Source organism: Styela clava, chromosome 14 (assembly GCF_964204865.1).
Source record: "Styela clava chromosome 14, kaStyClav1.hap1.2, whole genome shotgun sequence".
Taxonomy (NCBI): Eukaryota; Metazoa; Chordata; class Ascidiacea; order Stolidobranchia; family Styelidae; genus Styela; species Styela clava.
Window position 1 is genome coordinate 9,556,107 of NC_135263.1, and position 5,636 is coordinate 9,561,742.

Genomic DNA, 5,636 nt, shown 5'->3' on the forward strand with positions numbered 1-5,636 from the left:
TGACCTCGTGGAATTTATCTAACAGTGTGTGAGATGCTCATTATTTGTTGCGATGACTGCTTTGTGTTTGAACTCTCTGTCTCTCTTCTTACATAGGCAATGTGAAAACTTTGTTCTAACTGAACTAGCGAAAAGTACAATGTTTAACCATTGAAAATTTCAAAGCGATTGGTACGGTAGTTATTGAGAAACCATTTTTTTTTTTCAAAACAAGAAGAAAAAAAATACTAACAAAATTGAAAAACAACAACATAATAACAAAGCGATCCATTTTTCTATTTAGTGTCCAATAAATTGTAATTCAGTTCATTAAAAATATTGGTCCCGCTATATGGTGCCAGTGCATCGCAATATGCATGAAACATCGCCCTGCGCAAAACCGCACTGCGCATTCACTATGTTGTGTTGCCTGAATAAATAGCTGTGGCTCGCCGCACCTTTCAATTGGCTTCTTGTACCTCGCTATATTTGGAATGGTTGTGCTAAATATACCGTGATTTATGATAATAAGTTCGTCTATTATATCAGATATTGTTAGAAACGACGTATTAACTTTTATAATTTATTTTCCCCCTGGCATGGACAGGAAAAATAGTCATGTCACGTAGGCAACTTTCAGACTCTGTGTATCGGTACCGGTACAGTTATTGTACCATTCAGCCAATCAACCTTCCGACTTACCCGGCAGACACTGAGAAACGGCACACGTTCATGATTAGATTATTCTTACCAATTCAGCAATTGCAGAAGTCAGGAATTGTGCGTTGAATAATCCTTCAAAAGCTGCCCTCCACTTCCTACGATCTGTCTATATAAATATATTTCTGGCATTATGCAATATGCTAGTTTTCAAAATACCTTTATTCATTTAATAATTATCGGACATGACTGCATGAAGTGGACCTATGGATCCGTTTGCTATTTCTGTATTACAGTATTATGTTGGTGGTGTTCTTGTTTTTCTTATTGTTGTTGTGAAAAAATAGCTTTTTTAACTACTAGACCAATTACGAGGCGCAGTTCTTACCACTTCATGGCAGCTCCCGCCACGAACGAACCGCGGCAGCTCTTGCCATGGTTTTATAGCGCTATTCAGTAATCAGTATTAACGGTATATTCACAAACTAATGTACCAAATTCTAATTGATCATGCGGAATTATATCTACTTAAACCCTAACCCCAAATCCATCAAGACTGTATCCATAAGGAAACGTTCCAACTTACCCAATATTTGTCACCATAAGGGACAGCCCTGTCCTTACGGCCCACCTGCCGCCGTTACGGCAGCAAAATTTTACCTGCCATTGGTTTTCAATTTGCTGCCGCGGTAACGGCAGCTCGACATTGGTTTGTGGCAGCTAAAAAGTCAGTCGCCATAGGTTTGGCCGTAGCGGCCATGGTATGGAAATACCGCCATGGTTTTGTGGCAGCTGCAGACGCCATGGAATACTTGAAACTGCACTTGCCAATTACGGTACTTTGAAATTTTTATCGGTCAAAATTGTACAGTACGGCACAGTTCTTCGGATTAGCCGCTATATCTGTATATATTGGAAATTGAAAAAATGTGTGTGCGTCTTTGAAACGAGGGGCTTCGGGTGGACGGAAAGCTCAATGCGTGAGAACGTCAGTTGTCTGGACATACGTCACACGTGCAGTTCTCGAATTTTGTTGATTTGATTCACGTTTTTCACCGACTTTATAGTGCTCAATAGGAGTATACTATAACTGCATGTATTTCTGACCCATTCCTAATCAGTTCAGTGTCAAAAATGCAGACGATGCCAGTTGAAATAATGTTGCATAAATACAAAAGTCTGTAAATACAATAATTACTTTTAAAAAAGATCAGAGGATTACAAGAATATGCGTTACGCTGGGAAAATGCAACCGGTGTGTGTAATCGAAAGGAAAGTTATTTAGAGAGTTTTGGCTAGTTGTATGCTAAAAATATGCACTTCCATTCCATTCAGAGGAGTCGAAATGAGTTGTTTGAAAATTTTGTGAATCTATGAGATAAATTGTCATAGAACAAAATCAGAAGTATGAAATAAAGTTTCATTTCAAAAGTTAAATTTATATTGATAGTGAAACTAAATGTATAAATTAATGCTGCATCGAGGCTTTCATGTTTATGTTTTAGTATGGATTGTTGGTGTCCAAATCTAAATAGAAATCCCCATGTTAGATGATATCGCAATCCATTGGGCATTCGGAAAATTTTAATTCTGAAAAAAACGAAGATGCATTGTTCAATTGTTATCATCACACGTATGGACAGACTGGCGGACCAAAAAAGTTTCGTTTCACTATCAATATAGATTTAACTTTTAAAAATTTCTCTGGGTTCTATGGGATTCGTTTTTCACTAAGAATTTTTGTGTGATGAAGTCATCGAAATTAAAATTATGCACCTCATTTGGTGGTTCTGTTATGACAGTTGAAACAAGTCATTTTGTTACTATCTTGTTTGGGGTCTAAATTTGTTTCTTTCAAGACTAAATGCATCTCATTCGTAATCATGATTAGATGATTTTTTGTGCACAGTGGTCTTGAACTTTGGCGAACAAATTTAAAACAGTTTATAGGTTATAGTATTTTCACCTACACCATTCAGTATTAGATTTAGCTATTATTTCAGTTATTGTTTTCATTAAAAATGGTTTCATATTTAGTTTTTGGCCTTGCTGAAGTCATTGTCAGATGTAGCCTACAACAATGACAACATTGTCAAACTAATGTATTTAGAATTTTGTTAAAATAATGTTCTTGTCTGTTTGCAATCTATGATGGTTCAGAACTGGGATATTTCTTCTTAATAATATATCATGGAAACGTGAAAAATTGAAGTATTGATGACTACTGTTGAACTTATCTGACCAATAAAAATCAGACGGCGGTGACATCATATTTAATCAATGGGTGTGGTAAAATATGGACAATTAAATATTACTAAAGGGCTTTTTAAAAATCAGATCGAGCCGTTATAACATTGTTAAAAGCATGATAGTTTGGATTTTAAAACGAAATGTCTGGTTATATATCATTTATTACTCTATATTATACAGAACTATAGTCTGTGCGAATATCATGAAGTAATCGACTTCTAACACTGCCCTGCAAACTTTGGAGTTTTTTGTATCACGTCCTGTTTCCTATTAGCAATACGAATGACTCAGTTTCCACTTCAATATCTAAGTTACATCATTGTGTAATAGTACTATAATGAAGTTTATTAATGTAATAAATCTTACAATTTAGCATAATGTCAGTAATTGTCTTGAGATAGTGTATGCATAATAAAGTAATTTGTTCACAATGCTTTTAATTTGTCATCACCTGGTAACTCTTATATGGCCACCTGTAGTAAAATGTTTTACTAGGTAACACTGGTCATAAATGTTCCTTTTGTTTTAATTCAACCGGAATAAATGATTGATGCTAAGTTTTTGAGTCATAATAACAAATAATCAGTTCCATACAAAATATATTTAATACTAAATATTTAGCCACATCTTACAAGTTATATATGTCATCTGCCTAGTAATCAATCTGGTATTTAGTTTTTATGAGGATTTCTCATCTACTTAAGTACTATTTGTCTACACCCCAACTCAGTCTCAAATAAAGGTATTGTTGGTAAAGGCTTTATTTTGTTGGTGTGATGTTATTTTTTGCTATCCATTTGTCTATCTGAAAGGTGAATTAGTATGAATGTTTTGAAATTAACCTTCAATTCAGAAGCCAGTTGTGTTTACTCTAGTGGTGAAATTTAACCAATTCCTTGTTTTTTTCTTAATAAAAAGTGTTTGTCTTGGTTTCTGATCTCTCTAGTGATAACCTGCCAGACTTGGACTAAATGAGTACCAATCGTTTGTGGTTTTAGCAAACCATTTTTTTATGAGAAGTGTATCTACTATATTGATCAAGATTTTATTACTGTGCCACAGACTGGTAGTGTCTGTTTATCTTCGAAGTATTTATTCACCTTGACTCACATAAGAATATTTTTAACAGTTCAAATTTTATGACAAGGGTTTGTGGTTAATTATGAACCAGCACACACATTCTGTGGACAAGGAAAAAACAGCCTAATCAATGTATATTTTAAATTCATAGGGTAAATGCACTCAACCAATTCATACCCCAAATTCTATGTTACCTTGCATAATTAAATCACTAGTCATACAATATTAAACTAGTTAGCTTTGGAAACAGTAATAACATGTTAATGTTTTTATGATTTCTACATTGTGATGTCATTGACTGAAGCCATAATTGATCTAAATTGCCTACAGTGATTAATAATAATATGTCGTCGGCAAAATGGATGACTATAATAGATGGTCATGCATAGTTTTAATTGTCATTTAAAAAGTAATTTCTCTTCACGATAAATTTTAACACTCAGTTTTCAAATTGGAGCAGATCAATGAATTGAATATAAAATTGCTGTTCTGATTCCTGTTTATTTTTAGGATTTTAAGTTTATCATATCGACTATGTCATTCAGAATTATATAATTCTACTTGTTGTGGATTATTTCAAGTTTTGAGATTACCGTGAGTGTTGTAATCATCATAGTAAATTTTAATAACACAAAAAGTTGAAGTATGCTTTTAAATCTATTTTTGTTAATTTTTTTTTGAAGAAAAGCGAGAGGTACCGGTATATTTCCACTTTGTTGTTATTTTTGTTATGCTATATTACATACATCCAAATAAATGTCACGATTAAGAGTACATTGGTATCAATTATTCTAGAATATGAACTATCATGTTGTAGTAATATTCGAACATTCCATTTTTTCTTGATTCTTCCTGTTTCTGCTTTCATTGTGACACCGCATTCAGTAATCAATCAATTACAGTGGTTATCAATACAGACATTTATATGATATTATATAGCCTATGTAATAAGAAATTCCCAGTATTCAGAATGCCCTGTTTCTCACTTGAGCATAGGTGAATCGAGTCTATTTTGCAGTTGGTCCTTTTGCTATTAATGTTGAATTGCATCCATTAAATTGTTTTCATAACATCAATAACACTTTCATGTTATCTTATCTGATTGCAATTCCCTGTACCACTCTATATAATAACATTGATATTGACACTGCTTTCTCTATTGGGCATATGTTAATAGTTCAGTAGCCTGGTGTCACATGTAAGCTGGTACTACCGTACTTTGTTTCATTGTTGGTAATACTATATTTGTAGCACCACCATGGCAAGGGGTGGGTTTTTAACTGACTTCTATTACCCAGCTTGAAGCTGAGGTCCAGGACAGAGGTGAAAAATAGAGTGCCAGAGCTGAGGCCATAAAGATTTAGCTCTGCTCTTGTCACACTATCCTGAATAAATTTAATTTTAAATTTCGTTCAACTTAACTTTCTAGACCAGTGCAGACGTGCAGTTTTTATTTACGTTTATTTTATGAACCATATTGTCTAATCAAATATATTAGGATTTTTGTATACATGTTGTATACCTTTTGAATTTGAAGTCCAACAATGTTGAGTATTTTGAGATTAAAATAATGTAACCTAGAAAGAACAGAGAACATAATGCAAAGTTTGAAGGCAACCTTTATATAAGCTTAGTTTTTTTCATTTCACAAATATATTGCATAAATT